We start from the raw sequence: 22,539 nt of genomic DNA, 5'->3' as shown, positions 1-22,539 counted from the left end.
AGAATGAATTCTTACATATTTTAGCATAATATGGTATTTTCCCAGAAAAGCAAGTAAAATGGTCAAAAGTCATACACTTTCATGGACAAATGGTACACCTGTTTATACGCTAGGTCAGATTTTTCAAACTCAAGTTGTGACATGTTTAGTGGGTTGTGAAATCACTTGAGTACATTGCACCAACATTCTTAAAAAGAAGAAATGAAAAAGAAATTACAAGACTGAATTCATATGTTAACGTTAAGTATTAATTCATAGTACATACATGTACACATTCACATATATTTTAAAATGCAATTGTGTGTTTGTGTGTGTGCATGTGTGTGCCCATGTAGATATGGCCAGAAATTTTAAATATGCCTATTTAGGGAGAGAGTAGCTTGGACCCAGATCATGCCAGTGAATCTGACTTAAAACAAAACAACACGTTTGTTGACTACTTCACTCCAAACACTGGGCTAAGCATTTGATATTTTATCCTCAACAAGGCTGTAAGGCAGAAACTTTGGTCATTCACATTCTGGGGGTAGGAAAACTTGCCCAGGGTTACAAAAGTAGTTTAGAGGAAGAGTGAGGATTCCAGACTCAGGGCCACAGGCACATAATCCCCTCGCAGTGAGACCTCGGGAAAGAGTCTAGGACAAGGTCAGTGATCCTGAGGTCAAGGGCACCTTGGCAGTAGCCACGACCTCAGAGGAGTAAATACTCCTGCTGAGACAGGCTGGGGGGCAAAGTTCAACAAATACATTACCTCTGTTTTCAGGTCAGATTCACAGGCATGATCTGACTCCAAGCTACTCTTGCCCTAAATCAGTATATTTAAAAATTTTTGACCATCTCTACAGTAGCACACATGTCTGCAAGATGTAACAAACCATGGTTTGAGCCAAGCCTTCACGAAGGTGTGTTCTGTGTGGGTCACGATGGTTCGTGAGGAAAATGAACCGTAGCTCATTTGAAGCTGGGTGTCTTCAGCTGATCTGTTCACCATACCGGGGAGGCTGGCACGGGGCTGGAGGGTGGTGAGAACTGACAGACTCAGCACTCTTCTCTCGCAGCACAAGGAGACAGGCAAGTCAGTGCACAGCCTGTGTTGGAGGGGCAGGTGGTCGCTTAGAAAGCAGGACACCTGGTTCGAAATAAGGAGTTGGTTTAACTTAAATGGCCAATAAGCACATGAAAAAAATGCTCCATATCACTAATTATCAGAGAAATGCAAATCAAAACTACAATAAGATATCACCACCTTACACCAGTTAGAATGGCCATCATTTAAAAGTCCACAAAAGATAAATGCTGGAGAGGCTGGGGAGAAAAGGGAACCCTCCTACACTGCTGGTGAGAATGAAGTTTGATGCAGCCACTGTGGAAAACAGTGTGGAGATTCCTCAAAAGACTAAAAATAGGTGTACCCTATGATCCAGGAATCCCACTCCTGGGCATATATCTGGAGGGAACTATAATTCGAAAAGACATCTGCACCCCAGTGTTCATAGCAGCACTATTTACAATAGCCGAGACACGGAAAGAGCCTACATGTCCATAAACAGATGACTGAATAAAGAAATTGGGGAGAAGAGGCAAGATGACGGAGTAGAAGGATGCTCGTAAGTCACCCCCTCCCACAAATACACCAAGACCCACATCTACAGACCCACTCAGTCAACCAGAGCACCTGCGGAACTCCGACAGAACATTGCCCTCTTCAAAAGGTAAAGACACCAAAAATCTGGTAGGAGAAAAGGAAAAAAGAAAGAACAAAAGGCAAAGCAGTGCGGGACGGGTCCTGTGGGGATGGAGCGGCAAAGGAGGACTGGCGCTCGCTCGCTGGGTCTCCCCTCTCCAACAGTGGGACAGAGGGGGAGCCTCCGAGGCTCAGATCTGTGCAGAGCAGCCCTTGACTGACAGAACTAAGTAGAACGGGCACAGAGCGTCCCCCCGACACCCAGCCTGAGATGCGGGCTGGCAGCAGCGGGCAGGGCCAGGCTGCACAAGCCGGGCGGAGGACTGGGGTGGCTGCACGGAGGCAGCCCTGGGGGACTGCAAGGGGCTGGGCGCCGTGGCTGTGGGTGTACAGGACAGAACAACCTGGGCCCTCCATAAAACAGCAAGGTTGATGTGCTCTCGGGGGAAGGGTGCATACCCCCATCTCTGAAAACCCACGGAAACTTTTCAGGGGAAGAGAGGCAGGGCCCAGGCACAGCCACCATATTCTCCAGCGCTTAGCACCCGGGGGGTAGCAGGGGCGAAACCTGCATCCGCACCGAAGGGCTTAGCAGCCTCAAGGGCCAGACTGAGACGGGCCTACAGCCCTGGGCAGATAGGATCCTTCCATCCTGGTCCGTCAGAGAACTTGCTCCACAAAGACAAACAAGGAGCTGGGTCTTGGCTCGAAGCAGGGACGAGGCTGCCCCTCGGTCTTCCCCGAGCCCACCCGCGGAGCACCACCAGGGCGGAGCGCACAGCTGCACAGAGCAGCGGAGCTGCCGGCGGCGCAGGCAGAGGGAGAGCGGCCCCCCACCTGTCAGGCAGGAATACAGCCCCTGACCGAGGGGCTGGGAGGGGGCACGACCCGCCCTCCTGCCTGGTCAGTCTGCAACATCTCATTGCGGCATCCGGAGGGGCAGTGACCCGCCCGCCCACAGCAGAGGAGAGCTGCACCTGACCCCGTGTTAGGAGGAGGCACGATCTGCTTGCCGACAGGTGCTGGGAGCAGCACATAAGAGGGCGCCAACGGAGGGCCTCTGAAAACAAGCTGAGCTTCCAAAACAGGACGAAGACAGAAAGACTTCACATTAAAAGCACACAGACTCCAGGAGAACACCGACAACACCCCCATTTTATTTTTTAAATCTGTTTTTACCTGTTCTATTTTCTATTTCTCTCTTAATTTTTACTTCTTAATTCATTTCTATTTCTCTTGGGTTTTGATGTCCTGTTATTGATTAGACACAGGCTTCAAACACATATATTCATATCCCCACCCCCCTTTTTTTTTAAAGGTTTTAAAAGGACGTCTCCACCCGATTAATACTCTGCTTCAACTCACTCTTCTATTATTTATTATACACTGTTTTCAAACTCTCATTCTCCCTTCTTTTAAAATTCTTTCTCTCTCTCTCTTATTTTTTTCTTTTTTTTCCTAAGTTCTATTCCTAAAAAGGCATTAGATAGATAAAATCCTTAAGATCCAAAATAGACAACTGATACTCCATAAACCACAGTGCCAGAGAGGCATGAGCAAGATGAAGAAGCAAAGAAACCCTTCCCAATTAAAAGAACAAGAGAAATCCCCTGAAATAAAGATCAATGAAATAGACATCTATAGCCTACTAGATCAAGATTTCAAAAAAGGAGTGATCAAATTGCTGAAGGAATTAAAAGAGATAGTGTTTAGAGATATAAAATATGTCAAAAATGAAATTGAAGCTATAAAGAGCCAAGTAGAATGGGTAAACCCATTGACAGAGATGAGGAATGATCTAATAGCTGTGCAAAGCCGACTAGATAATGCAGAGGAACGAATTAGTGATCTAGAAGACAGGGCAATAGAAAGCACCCATTCAGAAGAACTACAAAATAAGCAAATAAAAAATAATGATAATAGCATAAGGGACCTATGGGATAATATAAAGCATCCCAATCTTCGCATAATAGGGTTCCCAGAAGGGGAAGAAGGATCAAAGGGGATTGAAAAGGTTTTTGAAGAAATCATGACTGAAAACTTCCCAAACTTAAAGAAGGAATCAGATATCCAAGTACAGGAAGCTCAGAGGGTCCCAAACAGGAAGAACCCAAATATACCCACACCAAGACACATCATAATCAAGATGGCCAGACTGAAGGATAAAGAAATGATTCTAAAGGCAGCAAGAGAAAAGCTAAGAGTGAATTACAAGGGAACCCCCATAAGGCTCTCAGTTGATTTCTCTACATAAACACTACAGGCCAGAAGGGAGTGGCAAGATATATTCAAAGCGCTGAATGATGCAGCCTAGGATACTTTACCCAGCAAGGCTATCCTTTAGGATAGAAGGAGAAATAAAGAGTTTCACAGACATAAAAAAGCTGCAGGAGTTTAACAACACTTAACCCACACTAAAGGAAATATTGAAAGGGCTATTCTAAATAGAAAAGCAGCAGGATGCTACAGAAATGAGAAACTCACAACTGGAAAGGCGATAACTCATGAATTACAAATTAAGAAAACACGAAATTATAAAAGAAGACATACAAATCACTGAGAGTGGGAGAGGGAAGCAGGGAAATATAGAATATTTTTCTTTCTTTTTTAAATCTTTTTAACAGTAGGATGGGTTTGAGATCATGTTACTATCAGTTTAATAAAAACAGTTATAGTAATGGGTTAATAGATTTACAAAAAGAGATAACAACAAGTCAAAAACTTACAAGGGAGTCACAAAAATTAAATAAAATCCATGATAATACAAAGGAAAATTACCAAACCACAAAAGGAAGAAGAAAGGAACAAAGAGGATATACCAATTCAACTGCAAAGATAAGTTCAAAATCGCAATAAACACACATCTATCATTAATTACTGTAAATGTCAATGGACTAAATGCTCTAGTCAAAAGACATAGAGTGGCAGACTGGATAATAAAGCAAGAACCTTCAATATGCTGCGTGCAAGAGACCCACTTTAGGGAGAAGGACACATATAGATTGAGAGCGAAAGGATGGAAAAGGATATTCCATGCAAATGGAAAAGCCAAAAAAGCAGGTGTTGCAGTACTGATTTCAGACAAAATAGACTTTCAAACAAAGGCCATAAAGAAAGATAAAGAGGGACATTTTATAATGATTAAAGGAGTGATACAAGATGAAGATATTGCACTCGTTAATATATATGCACCCAATAAAGGAGCACCTAAGTACATACAAGAACTACTAACAGAGATAATGGGGGATATTGATGGGAATACAATCATAGTTGGAGATTTTAACACTGCATTAACATCACTAGACAGATCTTCCAGACAGAAAATAAACAAGGCAACAGAGAAATTAAATACTACAATAGAAAAACTAGATTTGGTGGGTATTTTCAGAGCTTTACACCCCCCAAAAATAGGATATACATTCTTTTAAAGTGCACATGGAACATTTTCCAGGATTGATCATGTACTTGGGCACAAAAGAAACCTCAACAAATTTAAGAAGATAGAAATTATCTCAAGCATCTTTACTGACCACAATGCCATGAAACTGGAAATCAACAACAGAGAAACAAAGGAGAAAAAAAGGAAAGCATGGAGATTAAACAACATGTTATTGAAAAAACAATGGATCAATGAGGAAATCAAAGCTGAAATTAAAAAATACCTTGAGACAAATGATAATGAAAGCACAACCACTCAAACCTATGGGACATAGCAAAGGCAGTGCTAAGAGGGAAGTATATAGCGATACAAGCCTTCCTCAAAAAAGAAGAACAATCTCAAATAAACAAGTTAACCCACCACCTGAATCAATTAGAAAAAGAAGAACAAAAAGACCCACAAAAGCAGCAGAAGGAAGGAAATAATATAGATCAGAGAGGAATTAAATACAATAGAGATTAACAAGACCATAGAAAAAATCAACCAAAGCAAAACTGGTTTTTTGAAAAAGTAAATAAAATCGACAAACCTCTGGCCAAACTCACAAAGAAGAAAAAAGAGAGAGCACAAATTAGCAAAATAAGAAAGGAAAATGGAGAAATTACAACAAACAAAATAGAAATACAGATTATCATATGAGAATATTATGAAAAACTATATGGAACCAAACTGGATAACCTAGAGGACATGTATAAGTTTCTGGAAACATACTGTCCACCAAAACTGAATCAAGAAGAAACTGAACACTTGAACAATCCGATCACTAGAAAGGAAATAGAAATAGCAATTAAAAACCTTCCTACAAATAAAAATCCAGGACCGGCTGGCTTCACCGGGGATTTCTACCAAACATACAAAGAAGAACTCATACCAGTCCTTCTCAAACTCTTCCAGACGATTGAAAAGGAGGGAATACTCCCAAACTCATTCTATGAAGCCACCATCACCCTGATACCAAAACCAGGCAAAGACACTACAAAAAAAAAGAGAATTATAGGCCAATATCACTGATGAACATATATGCCAAAATCCTCACCAACATTTTAGCAAATAGAATCCAACAACACATAAAAAAGATTATACATCATGGCCAATGGGGTTCATCCCAGGGACACAAGGGTGGTTCAACATATGCAAATCAATCAATGTAATACATCACATCAACAAGAGAAAGGACAAGAACCAAATGATCATCTCAATCGATGCAGAAAAAGCATTTGATAAAATTCAACATCCATTTATGATAAAAACTCTCGCCTAAGTGGGTATAGAGGGAACATATCTCAACATAATAAAAGCTATATATGACAAACCTATAGCCAGCATAGTTCTCAATTGTGAAAAACTCAAAAGCTTCCCACTAAAATCTGGGACAAGACAAGGATACCCACTGTCACCACTCCTATTCAACATAGTCCTGGAAGTCCTAGCCACAGCAGTCAGGCAAGAGAAAGAAATAAATGGGACCCAAATTGGAAAAGAAGAGGTAAAAGTGTCATTATATGCTGATGACATGTTACTATATATAGAAAACCCTAAAAGGTTCACACAAAAGCTACTAGAGCTGATTGAAGAATTCAGCAAGGTAACAGGTTACAAAATTAACGTTCAAAAATCAGTTGCATTTCTTTACACTAACGATAAATCAACAGAAAAAGAAAGTAAAGAAACAATCCCCTTTAAAATAGCACCCAAATTAATAAAATATCTGGGAATAAATCTAACCAAGGAGGTGAAAGAATTATACACAGAAAACTATAAACCATTGATGAACGAAATTAAAGAAGACTTTAAAAAATGGAAAGATATTCCATGCTCTTGGATTGGAGGAATCAATATTGTTAAAATGGTCACACTGCCCAAGGCAATCTACAGATTTAATGAAATCCCTATCCAATTACCCAGGACATACATATTTCACAGAACTAGAAGAAATCATATTAAAATTTATATGGAACCATCAAAGACCTAGAATTGCTGAAGCATTACTGAAGAGAAAGAAAGAGGCTGGAGGAAGAAATAACTCTCCCAGACTTCAGACAATACTATATAGCTACAGTCATCAAGACAGCATGGTATTGGTACCAAAACAGACATATAGACCAATGGAACAGAATAGAGAGCCCAGAAATGAACCCACAAACTTTTGGTCAACTCATCTTCGACAAAGGAGGCAAGAGTATACAATGGAATAAAGACAGTCTCTTCAGCAAATGGTGTTGGGAAAACTGGGCAGCAGCATGTAAAACAATGAAGTTAGAACACTCCCTTACACCATATACAAAAATGAACTCAAAATGGATTAAAGGCTTAAACATAAGACAAGATACAATAAACCTCATAGAGGAAAACTTAGGCAAAACATTATCTGACATACATTTCAAACATTTTCTCCTAGAAGAAATAAAAGCAAGAATAAACAAATGGGTCCTGATGAAACTTACAAGCTTCTGCACAGCAAAGGAAACCAGAAGTAAAACAAGAAGAAAACCTATGGAATGGGAGAAAATTTTTGCAAGTTAAACCGACAAAGGCTTGATCTCCAGAATATATAAGCAGCTCATATGACTCAATAAGAAAAAAATAAACAACCCAATCCAAAATGGGCAGAAGACCTAAACAAGCATTTCTCCAAGGAAGACATACAAATGATCAAAAAGCAAATGAAAAAATACTCAATATCACTAATTATCAGAGAAATGCAAATCAAAACTTCAATGAAGTATCACCTCACACTGGTCAAAATGGCCGTCATTCAAAAATCCACAAATGACAAATGCTGGAGAGGCTGTGGAGAAAGGGGAACCCTCCTACACTGCTGGTGGAATGCAGTTTGGTGCAGCCTCTATGGAAAACAGTGTGGAGATTCCTTAAAAGACTAAGATTAGACTTACCATATGACCCAGGGATCCCACTCCTAGGCTTGTATCCAGAAGGAAATCTACTTCAGGATGATACCTGCACCCCAATGTTCATAGCAGCAATATTTACAATAGCCAAAAAATGGAAACAGCCTAAATGTCCATCAACAGGTGACTGGATAAAGAAGATGTGGTATATTTATACAATGGAATTCTATTCAGCCATAAAAACCAACAACATAATGGCATTTGCAGCAACATGGACGCTCCTGGAGAATGTCATTCTAAGTGAAGTAAGCCAGAAAGAGAAAGAAAAATACCATATGAGATCGCTCATATGTGGAATCTAAATCACAAAAACAAAAACAAACAAACAAAGCATAAATACAGGACAGAAATAGACACACAGACAGAGAATACAGACTTGTGGTTACCAGAGGGGTGGAGGGTTGGAAGGAATAGACTGGGATTTTAAAATTGTAGAATAGATAAACAAGATTACACTGTATAGCACAGGGAAATATACACAAAATGTTATGATAACTCACAGAGAAAAAAATGTGACAATGAGTGTGTTTATGTCCATGAATGAGTGAAAAATTGTGCTGAACACTGAAATTTGACACAACATTGTAAAATGATTATAAATCAATAAAAAATGTTAAAAAATTTGAAAAATATTCCTTCCTCGTGCCTTTCTCTTTTCAATTTCTAAGAAACAAAGAAAAATTTAGAAGACACCAGTGAAGAATATTGGCAAATCTTCTCTTTGTCACTCCTCAAAGTGCAATTAATTCTACCTCAAGTGGAAGGAAATATCTGTATCTCAACCACATCTTCCTTTTCCCTATGAGACAATGGTTTTCAAACTGTGACCTAGAACAGTATTTCCACCACGTTCATGTTACTAAGAGTTCTTCACAAAAGGCTATACTTCCAAATAAGCTCAGGAAACACTAACTTCATCAAATATAAACAAGTTTACTTAGTGTCAGATTTCTATGAACATTCTGTATGAGTCACCAAGTGGTGGGGTGGTGAAGCATATAAGATGCAGTCTTCCTCAATTTATTTCATTATGATCTTTTTCTATGTCTATTAATTACTCACAGAGTTGGGGGTCATGCTACTTTGGGAAGATTCACTAGTCCATGTGGTATTTTCTGCTCCCCCCATCCCAAGCACACAAAAGGCCAAAGAATGAAGACTGACATATGACAGGCATTGATTATTGATTATTGATTATCAATGCCTATCACAGGCATGATATTGCCTTTGATTAAGGCACTGGCTACAGTGGAGACCTGCCTATGAATCAGGGTATCCCCCACAGCTCACTGATTTCCTTACAGGACACAATCCTCACAACAGATCAGTAGTTATCAACTCACTTGGCAGGCTAGGTTTCATTAAAGTTTATTTGGAGTATGTGACAGTGTCACAAGAAGCCGTCTGTGCCCCCAAAGTAAGTAAGTCAATAAAACAGTAGCAGTAGACACGCAGATGTGGGTCTCTAGGCTGCAATGTCTGAGGGCATCACGAGGCAATACAAGATCAATACAAATCCACGTATTCAGTGATTGTTATGATCCAGACGGTGTATAAAGTGCTTAATAATGTATTGCCTTCTGTAGTGTTTCCGAGAATCTCATCCCAAATGTGGCTTTATCATGGTATGTTGATCTTTGTTTCAAAAGAGTCTTTTATTGAACATCTTATTCTGAAACACTCCCATTATCCAAAAAGTAAATAAAATAAAATAACAAATACTTCTCAGAAACAATACTATAGGATAAATATTGTCCTTGGTTTACATGCAGAAAAACCACTTCAATAATGCAGATAATTCATGAGGGTTCCCATATTCTTATTCTCATCCCCTCCTCCAAGATACAGCGGAGAAGGGGGTTTCCATGCCTCTCTGGGTCTCACTGCTTTCCCTGCAAGCTGAGAGCACTATAATTTGTGGGACACAAACAGTACTTAAAACCCATTGCAGACAGAGAAAAATATCTTATATCTCTTATATTTGGAATCTATAAAAAAGCCAAACTTGTTTACAAAATAGAAGCAGACTCCCAGACATAGAAAACAAATTCATGTTACCAGAGGGGAAGGGGTGGGGGGGATAAGTTAAGAGTTCAAGATTTGCAGATACTAACTAATATATACAAAATAGATAAATAAGAATTTCATACTACATAGCACCGGGAACCATATTCAATATCTTGTAGTAACATGGAAAAGAATTTGAAAACGGATATGTGTATGTTCCTAAGTGGCTGAAGTACTGTGCTGTACACCAGAAATTGACCGAATATGGTAAACTGACTGTACTTCAATAAAAATTAAAAAAAGAAATCCAGTGCAGAATTATAGGATAAATTAACTAAGCTATTATTTCTAACACTTTCATTATTATACAAAGCAAACATAAAGATCTTTATTCTGAAAACATTACCACAGAAATACAAAAAATAACTCTGTGATTATGTACATTTTCTCAGTCAATGGAAATCTCACAGTATTGAAAATTTGTAAGGTATTTGTAAAGTACTGGTAATGAAGCATCAGGTAATAATACAGAAACCAACTTTTTTTTTAACATGCAGCAATGTTTAGGGACTGTCTCAGGTGGGAAAAAAATGCTTTAGTCAGTGTCAACATGGTAAAATAGCCTCTATTCATTGAGAATTTATTATAACAAGGCACATAACTAGGTTCCTGCCTTTACTATCTGATTTAAATTATAATAGGATGCTCAGATGCTGTCTCGGAGTTTTTAGCAGAGGCCCCTGAATCATGGACAAAATACTCCGTGGCTGAACTTGCTGAATTTTCACACAGAGTATGTGGACACCCCCTCCCTAAGGCCATGGGAACATCTCACCCTGGAGTCTCCAGGGTTGGCAGATCAGATCATTCACCTCTGAACTCTTTAACCCTAGGGAAGAGGAAGTTGTGGACAGGAGGTGAAGACAATTCAGGGAGGATTTCTTTGGAGAGAATTGTCAATAGGCTACTCTTTTCCCTTTACAAGTCAAAGGACAGAGCCTGCTCTTCCAGACTTTGGAAGGACCAGTAGTGCCTGCAGTCCCTATGAGTCAGATATTGGCCTCATGGAAGAGGGAACATTTTGGGTTGTCCTAAAAAGGGACTGCCTCAAGTCAGCCTTCTGGAGGGGTGGGATAATCACAGCCCAGATTCGAGGTCAGAAGCCAGAGATTTGCAGGGCTGTCCAGCCAGAGGAGGACCTGGCCTCACAGAGGACTGAAGGGCTGAACTCGGGGGTCACAGGTAGTTGGGGTGAGGGGCGCTCTGGCTCTGAGGAACCCACCAAAACATCCTCCAAGAGAAAGAGCCAGTAATCAGGCATCTGTCATTAAAGGATGCTGACACCGGATTTCAACTTGTCCCATCAACTTCTCCTGCTCTCCGGCCCCTCTTACTTCCACTCTGGCCTTTGATCTAGGACTGGCCACACACAGCAGTGAGTGTGGGAAAGGAAGTGCCACGATGAACCAAGAGTTGGGTTTGCCCCCTTTCACCACTCAGGCTCCAGAGCCCAGGATGAAGGAAGGGAAATGTTTCAATTTGGAAAAGGGTGTGTCATTGGACATTACAGTGGACTTGACATTTTGATACTTGGAAAAGGAAATAATTTGTTTCTCCTGAGTGAAAGGAAAAACTCTTTGACCTGTCTGTGATGTCAGGGAGCAGTAGGAAAGGCTGGAATAACACAGCAACATTTTGAAGGGGCAATAATGAAAGTGAGTAAGGCTGCCTCCTATTTCTCTCCTGTGAACATCAGCTCCTTTACGAAACTGGTCACAAAGCTTTGGTGGCTTTGGCATCATTCTCCCTGGCTTATCAGCTGGGTTAAAAGACAGCCCTAAACAACCAGGACCTACTGCCAAGCACATGGAACTAGATTCAACTTTTTTTAAGGACCTGTAATGGAAAAGAATCTGAAATGTATGTATGTGTGTGTGTGTATGTGTGTGTGTGTATATATATATATATATATATGTATATATATATATATGTTTATGTATAACTGAATTGCTTTGCTGTACACCTGAAACTAACACTGTAAATCAACTTCATTTCAATAAAAAATAAAATTTAAAAAAAGACAACCCTAAAATCATAAAACTCAAGTGAGAGATCTAGGATTCTTAATCCAGGATTAGAACGTGGGTGACTTCTCCACAACTCCAGCTCTTCCCTGCTCCATACTGCCTCCACTCCCCTTCCCATTACCACAATGCAATCTCCTGGAAAGGAAGAAATATTGAGGAATCTGAAACACTATGCACTTATCCTATAACACCTTGGTTTGAAAATGTTGCTGTTTCCACTATGTGGTTTTTGCCTAAGTTGTTGTATTTATTTTTATGTACCTGGTAGGTTGGTTACTTTTCCCAACTTTGGAGAAGTTGCCATTTGTAGGAGCTTGTCCCATATGTGTCCCAGCAGAGCACACCACTCTCATCACCAGGGCTCTGTGCCCTAGGGGTACCACTTACGAGGGCTGTGAGGGTCTGTCTGTTGTGGTGGGATGACTGCAGGGGAAGCCTTGTAGGTTTGGTTGACCCCTAGTCCTGTTAGTTACCAAATCACTGGTTGGTGGAACATGATCAGGAGGTGGTTGACTGTGGAATCCTTGGGGGCCCGGGGGGTAGTGTTGGGTTACTGATGGGTGGAGTCAGGGTCAAGGAGATCCCAGGGCTATTGCCCACCCACTGGTAGTCCTGGGCTCATGACAGCCTACTGGTGGGCAGAGCTGGGTCTTGGGGTCTGGTTGCAGGGCCCAGGGATCCCAGAGCTGGTGTTGGATCCCTGGTGGGTGGGGTCGGTTCCTTACACAGTTGGCTGCAGGGGTCTGAGTGTCTTGAAGCTTGTGTTAGCCTTCTAGTGGGTGGGCCAGTGCCCAGCTGGTCCCTGGGCAGGGTCTGGCCTGCTAGTGTGTGGCCTGGGTCACACAGGCTGTGAAGCTAAAGTTTTCTCACAGCTGATGTCTGCCCACTGGTGGGTAAAGCTGGGCCCTAGGCTAGAGCAGGCTCACTGGTAAATGGGGCCAGCCCAGCCAGGACAGGGCAGGGTCATTCACTCGAATAGATTTTATGAGGAGGCAGCAAGATATGTTTACAGTTTATGAAGTAATTCCACATGCCTTCTCTAGTTTAATCTTTACAGTGTTCTTATGATAAGGTAGCCATTATCAGTACTTCCATTTATCTTGTTATGGGCTTGAGGGGTACACCAAAAGGGTGATGAACATTAGTACATCTTAGACCTGCTATCCTAACTTCTGAGGACATTTCTATAGCATGATACTGTAATGTCATCTACAAAGTCTGATGCATTTCCTCAGTGAAACGCTGTCTATTTTTGGTCCCTTCATCCCAAAGTGAAAAGACACAGACAGACCAAGAGAGGTAAGATAGAAGGGGCACCCTTCCTGGGTCTCTGAGAGGATGGGAAGACCCTGGCAGGGGTGACCACTCTCCCCGTTCAGTGGTGGTCCATCACTGCACTCAGACCTGAAGGCTGCCCAGCACTCAACACACACAGGAGTCAAAACCATCCAATTGAGCTGCATGGATGCGGTTCGTCGTGATGCTACAAATGTACTGACCTTACTAAGAACAGGCAGATCTAGACTGTGAGTCTACCTCCAACCACAGCATTTCCCTGTACATTCCTGACTGGGGAAGGACTTCATGTCAGGGTTCAGAAGGCACTGGCCTATGTACAAACAAGCCCCAAACCAGAGACGCTTAGTTAATCCTCTAAACGTCTACCAGAAAATTGAGTCCTGAGAAAATACAGTCTTAGCCCATTCGGTCAGAAGCCCTTTCAGGTATGAAAAGTATCGGAGATAAACACTAGGGCCTTTATTACTGTAAACAGGGCCCATCTTCAGTTCCTGACACACACATAGTCCTTTGTCTCAAGGCTGTCCCCCAGAGTGGTGTGTACAGCAAAGAGCTTCATTCCATTTATGAGGTTAAACATAAAGCCCCACATCATGTTTTTGTACAGATGCCTATTGAAGGGAGCTAGATGTGCATGTAAAACCCAGCACAAAAATTTTTAAATTCCCATTTTTGGGAATTGGAATATTTGCCAAGGAGTCAGCAGAAAAAGAAAATGTATTAGTGGGATGATTTAAACAATTAGTAACTGATATTAAATAATAACATTGTTTTGAAAATAATTGGTCTGTGAGGTGTCTGAGAGAAACAAAATTAAGTGGGTGTGGGTTTGAACGGTAATAGAAGATCACATGCATGTTTTAATGAATCCACATGGGGTGACCAGATGAATAAATAACTGGATGAATGAATGGGTAAAGAGGTGCCACCAAGCCCCCACTCTCAGGTGGCCTGGAATCTTTAGGAATCTACACAATTGGTCTGTTCTCTTTGATTCCTCTCCCAGTGTCCTTTGGAGATAAGAATCTAGGCCCTACAGAACTTCCTCTTTGTGACCATCCTGTGGATGACACCTTTGACCTCCTTGTTCCACAAGCTGTAGATAAGTGGGTTCAACATGGGGATGACTGCAGTGTAAAACACCGACACCACTTCATTGAGATCCAGGGAGAAACTTGCACTAGGCCACAAGCAAATGAAGACAAGAGTACCATACAGGATGGAGATGGCCATCAGGTGAGACGAGCAGGTGGAAAAGGCCTTGTGCCTCCCCTCGGCAGAGTGGATCTTCAGGATGGCGATGAGGATGCAGACATAGGAGACCAGGATGATCAGACCGCTGAAGACTCCCATGGCTCCTGACACCACAAAGACGACTAACTTGTTGAGCCTGGTGTCAGTGCACATGAGGGAAAGCAGGGGGGACATATCACAGAAGAAATGATTGATGACATTGAGGCCACAAAAAGGAAGGCAAAATGCATTTGTTGTGTGCATCATAGTGTTCACGAACCCAATGGCATAGGGACCAGCTACCAGCTGGATACAGAATCTCCAGGACATGGCAACTGAATACAATAATGGGTTGCAGATGGCAATATAGTGGTCGTAGGCCATGGACGCCAGGAGAAAACACTGCCACCACAAAGAACCCAAAGAACCACTGCTGCAAAGCACAGCCCAGGAAGGAGATGGCCTTCCTCTTCACAAAGAAGTCGGTGAGCGTCTTGAGGCTCATGGCTGAGGAGAAGCACATGTCCACAAAGGACAGGTGGCTGAGGAAAAAGCACATGAGTGTGTGAAGGCAGGCATCGATCTGTATCATAAAACCGTCCCCAAGTTTCCAGTTAGGTTGATGACGTAGAAACTCAGAAAGAGCAGGAAGAGAAGCACCTGCAGTTGGGGTTGTAATTCAAACCTCTGAAAATGAGCTCAGTGACCCGCGTGTAGTTTTCACTGGCCATGACCGATGCTGGTTTCCATCACGGAGAGTAGACGCATCACAACAGATTGGGTGGACGTACTTTCAAAAGGAGGACACAGGAGAACATTGGAGAGGATATGACTTAGCTACACACTATGGCTAAGGAAATACAGGCAAGATAGAAGCCAGCGCAAAAGATCAGACCTGAAGCTACAATATTTTAAGACTCTATAGAACCCTGTCAACATATGGATGAGAAAACACCAGCCTAAAAGCTCGAGTTCCTGTAACTAACCGATAGCAGAGATAGTTCCAGAATAAACACTCAGTAACTGCAGCTTCAGTGAGTTCACCAGTTGGACGCACACCTGGTGAAGGGATGCAGGAGAATGGAAATGAGGCAAGCTGGAGAAGAAGGAGCACCCACTCCGTTTCAGGCTGAATGCTGTGCACTTGGTGATTATACAACCCAAGGCTAAGTGTATGTCCTTCATTGGCCCGGGAATCTACCTGTCTGACCCTGGGAACACTGACTTTTCTTCACCTCTGGGGCAGGATTAATAATAGTAACAACTATGTTGTAAATTGTTGTGAGGATTAAATGAGATAATGCATGCAAAGCATGTAGCAGCATCTTATTAAGAACCGAGTTAAGTGCAGAATAATTGTTTATATTTTTCCCTTATGTAGTCCCATTAATAATCTTGAAAACTAAATATCATTATTTCACCTTATTTTTTAATGCTATCTTTGATTTTTAATTTTATCATTTTTTTATTTATTTTACTTTGATGGGGGAGGTAATTAAGTTTAGTAATTAATTAACTTCATTTTTTATTTATTTTTTTAATGGAGGTAGTGAGGATTGAGCCCAGGACCTTGTGCATGCTAAGCACACACTCTACCACTGAGCTTTACCCTCCCCCCATTATTTCACTTTACATAAGAGGATGACTGAAGATCAAGGCATGCTCATAATGCTAGCAAATGGCAGAAATGGGCTTAGAACATATATTGGTCAAAACTGACTGTGCCCTTTCCTTTTTCACACTGTGGAAATGTTTCCTGTGTCTTCACAGATCCTTTCATCTCAAAGAGATTCAAAATTCATTGCAGTATAAGTACAGGCAATGCATTTTTGGCTTCCGAATCCTGGTGTTAGGTTCTATCCACTGGTCATTGGTAGGAAGGCCACTGGATAATAGAGTGTCAAGCTTAATATCCCCTTTATGGAAACAGTATAGGGAAGAAGCTGGGAAAAGGGGCTAACTTGTACCACCTCTATATCATACATATGTCCTTTTTCACCCACTATAAGGGTAACCTTGGTTACATCAGCTGATCTCTTTGAACCTGAGTTGCTGCATTCATTCAGTGTGGCTAAACCCTTGATCTCCCAGAATTCTCATCCACTTAGAATGAGAGGGTTGATGAGTGCTCAGAAAACTTCTTACACTTTACCTTTAACTTTTTTTTTACTAGTCCATGAACATTGGAATTCAACAGCAGCCTTATGCTAGACAGTTCCCTTCACTTCTCTAACTTGAAATTGATCATTTGACTTTAGCAAGGCCTCCTCTGAGGGCAACTACTACAGCTAATATGCCATCCTTCACTTCAGGGGAATTAAAGAAAAAGATGGATTAGCCAGTCACACTGTCCACCCATCACACGCACCTCTTGCTCAAGTCTCTTCAAGAGTCTGACAGCTCCTCCAGGATCAGCCACTATTGTCAGTGCTATTTCTCAGTCTTCCACTTGACAACTGCCCAGAGGTCCTCAATGCTTCCTTGTCAGTCTTGGTTCCTAAGCCTGCCCAAGCCTTCCATGCACATTTTAATGTCTCTGTTTTTCTTTGTCGCTTGGTGCTTAGGATAGAATGCAGTGCTCCATACGGGGTGGGGGACACAATCAGACCTCAGGTCTGGAGCCCAAGGATAATATCAGCACAGCCCATGACAGCCTTGTCTGAGCAAGGACATCATCTGGTGGTTTAGATCGGGCTGTGAGCTGAATTCAGTGCTGCCTTCCCCCCGACCTGCTGCTGCAGTGTCCCTGTCCCATTTCATACTTACTGATTATACTTTGACCCAGTTACAGAACCTAAACCTGTTTCCCCATGTCATCCCTCCTGAGACCTTCCTCAGTCATCAAATAATGGTGAGGATCACGCTGATCTTGACCAGGAACCACAAAGATCACTTATTTCAATCCCACTTTCATTTGTGTTCTCCTAGCTTGCTAAACATGAGGCAGAAAGAAGAACAGATAATGTGCAGAAGGTCACAACTTACGCTGTAAAGGGCTCCCTCTTCTTTAAAGGTGGCATGAAGAACTAAAGCAAAAGCGAGCCAGTTTCCCAGGTTTCACCTTCCCTTGACGTGGCTACTTCCACACACACAAAAATGGGTCAGAATTTTCAATAGTCATTTAATTTTATTCTGTATTTTCTTCCAAAAAGAAAACATGGAAGACTCCACTGTAAGACATATTCAGCATCTTCATCAATTAGCTAAAAGCCCCCTGAACTAGTTGCATCATTTTGTCTTTCTTGTTGCTATGGAAGATGCTCGCTCCCCAAAGTGTACTATATCCTGGGGATGAGCTGCTAAGGGAAAGCCCAATTATAGTTTTGCTTCATAGCATAAGGAAGTCCCATGAGATCTATTTTCTGGTGATTTTATGTTTGTTTCTGCCTGGATATAGGCTCTCCATTTTCTCTAGTTCCAAGCTAAGCAAGGAGAGTCTATGGAATCCTTTGTAAATGAAAGTAGCAAAGATGATGGTGACACTAGAGGACATAGCTTTCCATGTCCTTCTTTCTTGTGCATTAATAGTTTGGGAACAAGGGCAAAGAATGTAGAAAATGGACTTTCCTCATACACAGCATTCACCACACATTGTGAAAGAAGCTCATTCTCCCGAGACTTTGTCCAAAACAGGTAAAGAGTTTTAGATGCATCAGGTAGTCTGTCAATTTCATTTGCTTAAAAAAATTTCACCTGAAGCTCTCTGCTCTGTTTCCACGTCCAGTGCACTGTTATCATCTTGGGATGTCCTTTAAACATAATTCTTCATGTGTGCATCAAGGGTAAAAACATGCATAGAAAAGATGGGTGTGTCTGTGCCTGAGCAAGAGGAACACGTGCTGTCAGTCAGCCTGAGCACTCAGAGAAGGTAAGCCATCAGTAATCGATCATGAAAAGCACCCCTAAGCCAGGACATAAAAACAGGAAACACAAAGCAGTGGCGCCATTTTTTTCCTCTCTTGCATTGGCCCACTCCCAATTCTCGGGGTGCATCACGCTCTTTATCTCCTGTTAGAAATTCATTATTTGGGGGGTGAATAAGAACCAAGGTAATTTTTATTCCCCTACTTTCATTAACAGAAGGACCAGGCAAGGATTGCCTTAAATTCCAGGGCTCACAGCTGGAAACTCAGATGTTTCAGATCATTTAGACTGATTAACCACATTGGCAGAAATGACACTTGGCAGCAGACAGTAGAGGAGTCATCTGTGGCAGGAAATCTGTTTAGTGAAGATGTTGAAGCATTTATACTAATTAGTCTTTTATTATCTTAATACTGACCACTGCTTCATAAAATGTTTATCTATATTTATACAGGTGCCACCCAGATGAAAATGTAAGTATTTTTTTCTTGTACCATGGGAGAGAATTACAGTGGACACCCAGGGATTTATGGAAATACAGTTTAAGAAATAAGAACTTAACCAATAAAGTGCTATGAAAAGTATTTCTCAAATGAGAATTGTCAGAGTGAGGAATGTCGGGGAAAAGAAACCGCAGATTGAATGAACTGACTCCCATTGACAATTTATATAGAAAATTTCCATTGACAAATTACCAGATTTTTATATGGATTTTTTTCAAATTTATATTTCATTGAAAAACTAGATGATCAATGTACATAAAACATTTCATTAGTAAATACACTGGGAAAAATTCCAAAAGTGGTAAGTGGGGCATAAAGTTACAGGCATACTGACCTAAAAGTAAAAGACACTGTAGAACAGTAAGAGTTAGAACTGGGTGATACTGGGACCTAAGCAGAAGACTGAATAAAACAGGTAGCATTAAGATATCATACAGATGACAAGGGAGACAGTGGATGAAGGTGCTTGAGAACAAAGCAGGATTTATCTGACGTCTGTGTCTGCCATTTCCTGTGAGGCTTCAGGAAGTCACTGCCCTTTAAGGACCCTAAGTTTTCCTTGTCTCTTGAATGAGGATAATTCCTACCTTACAGAGTTATCTCAAAATCATTTTTATAGGACTTACAACACCACTTGCTACTTAAGAATTTTACATCACCTCTTCTTAAAGAGTGTTTTAATAGCTCAACTGACAGTAGCATTTTACAATTACCATTATTAATATTCAAGTATTATTTCATGAAGAAAAAATGATTGCTCTTTAGGTATTTAAAATTCCTGAGTAATTAGATTAAAATACAAGTATGCAAAACCATAAAACATAAAAATAAATATTTGCCAAACACTCCAATCTATGGTCAATATGTATTTAAAGATGAAAATAGTAATAAAATATTTTTAAAATACATAATTTTATTTTTTAAATTTGCAAAGTATAGACTAGAAAATATTTGTAGCTAATGTTAAAAAGTCTGTTATTATCATTATGGTGATGTAAGGAATTATAAGAATGTTGATGGAGTAAAAATCTCTGAACCATGTGTTTCCAGAAAAAGAGTGCCATAATTCCGTTATGTGTAATAAGAAAATAATTTTCCTCCTTTATGCTTTTGTTTCGCAAAATAAGAAAATGAAAACCACAATGTTAGAAGAGATGAGGGATTTTAAATTTTTATGTGCCATGAACTTTAAAGAATCTTTAAGACATTTCTTTTCCTGTACAGAGGTCCAAACACACAAAACTTGTATACAATTTCACAGCCCTTCACAATTAACTCTTAGACTTTCAAAAGCTTTTTTCCAAGCCTACTATTTTCACAATTCTTTTGATTACAAAAAGAAACATTAGTGGACAATTTCAGTGTGATTGACACGCTGATGCTGCCACCTAGTGGCACAGTTTAACAACATCTTAAAAAGGAATGACGTCAGTCATTGCACATGAAATAGTGCTTACTCTTTATTTGAACAAGTCTATACTCACAGTAGATCGTGTTAATAGGAGATGAATAAAGAGCAGAAGGGGGGCAGCTAATTAAGAATGTGAAATAGTGCATTTCATGGTGCTGAAAGTATAACAAACTTTAACAAACTTTGACCTTCATGTTCAAAAATAATACTAAATATTTAAAACTAGGTTTTTAAGAATTTAGAGAATAAGGTCATTTTGAGGGGACCTTTATTAACATGAAATTGGAACCGGACTAATACCAGCCTTAAAAATTAATGATGTTTTTCATTAAAAAGTCTACAAACAATAAATGCTGGAAAGGGTGTGGAGAAGAGGGAACCCTCCTACACTGTTGGTGAGAATGTAAACTGGTGTAACCATTATGGAAAACAGTATGGAGGTTCCTTAAAAAAATAAAAATAGACTTACTATATGATCCAGCAATCCCACTCCTGGGCATATACCCAGAGAAAACTAATTCTGAAAGACACATGCCTCCTAACGTTCAGAGTTATTTACAACAACCAAGACATGAAAACAATCTAGATGTTCATCGACAGATGACTGGATAAAGATGTGGTTTATATCTACAATGTAGTACTACTCAGCCATAAAAAGCAATGAAATAACGCATTTGCAGCACCATGGATGGCTTTAGCAGTCATCATTCTAAGTGAAGGAGTCAGACAAAGACAAATGTCATAATAGACAAACAACAAGGACCTACTGTCTTTATAGCACAGGGAACCATATTCAATTTCTTATAATGAGCATAATAGAATAGAAACTGAATATATATATATATAACTGAATTGCTTTGCTGTATACCTGAAACTAACATTGTAAATCGGCTACACTTTAATAAAAAGAATAATAAAAATTATGATGTTTTATCACATTCCCTCCAAAATGACCTCAAATAGATTTAACAAACTTCTAGTGAATAACATCTTTGGTGTCACATATTGTCCTAGACCCCGATGATAAAGAAGTAGTGTTTACCCGGGACATGTGATAAGAGAGGATTCTTCTCTTTCTAGGCTACTAAAATTTTACCAAATTAATCAGGAGCAGATGGTGTCCTATGCCTTCCTAAAATTTATAAATATGATCATATGGAATTTTTATTAACCTAAAAAATCAAGAAGAAGAATAGAAATATCAGTCACAATGTCTTGGATGTTTATCTATAAAGTCTTACCTAATGTTATATTAATACAGTGGCCTACATAATGTTATCCCCATCTCATAGATGACTACAAGAAATGTTTTGTTTAAAGTATCTGTAATGTTAGATATTGATTCTTACTTTGAATTTTGCAATATCGCATCCTAAACATAATTGCGACATTCCCATTTAAATTCACTCTCCTTCTCTCTCCCTCTTTCTCTCTCTCTCTCACACACACACACCCAAGCATATTAAAAATAAATTTTATTTTCATAGTCTTTCTCGTGTTGGTAGGGGATAGGAAAGTGTGAAAATGGTCTCTTTCTTGTTCCAGAACATCTTCTTTAAATATTTCTCTCTCTTTCCTCAAAGTTCCATTTCAAATATGTTTATCTGCCTGACCAGATCTCCTGTTTCCCTTCTTTGGCAACAGAACCACTCTTTATCATAGAAAACTTGTCCTTCCCATACCTGGTGGGGCTGTCAATCATGAGACCCCGCCTTCCCCAAACCACAGTGGTAAGCACTTTGTCCAGTAGGGGAAGTCAGTGAGGGAACCCCAACACTCTGGACACGGCCACCAGATCAGTAAGCAAGAACTGAGCCAAACTCATAGCATTGGTTTCTCTTGAAGGGTGTCAGATGGACTATCTTTTGAATTTAATTATCTTTTAATGCACTAAACCTAACAATCAAGCCAAGAGTCAACCAAGGTGCAGTGTGGATGCTCCGTTCCCACTCTGTCTTCATTTGTGTCCATTTGAGTTAGGATTTCCTATTCCTGTGACAGAAAACTCAAAATAACAGTAACTGTTAAAAAATATTTAATATTTAAAGGGATTTATTTTCTCTGTCATAAAATATATCTAGAGGTAGCCAACATAGGGCTGAT

The 22,539-nt window shown here is 40.4% G+C and overlaps 1 pseudogene; it reads right to left on the bottom strand.

Moving 5' to 3' along the window:
• Window positions 1–14,451: 14,451 nt before the first annotated feature.
• Window positions 14,452–15,389, bottom strand: LOC140694178 (olfactory receptor 5G9-like; annotated as a pseudogene).
• Between the last annotated feature and the right edge of the window lie 7,150 nt (window positions 15,390–22,539).

The sequence above is a fragment of the Vicugna pacos genome, unplaced genomic scaffold (assembly GCF_048564905.1).
Source record: "Vicugna pacos unplaced genomic scaffold, VicPac4 scaffold_20, whole genome shotgun sequence".
Classification (NCBI taxonomy): domain Eukaryota; kingdom Metazoa; phylum Chordata; class Mammalia; order Artiodactyla; family Camelidae; genus Vicugna; species Vicugna pacos.
The sequence above is the reverse complement of the archived record's forward strand: the minus strand, read 5'-3'. Positions and strand labels throughout refer to the sequence as shown.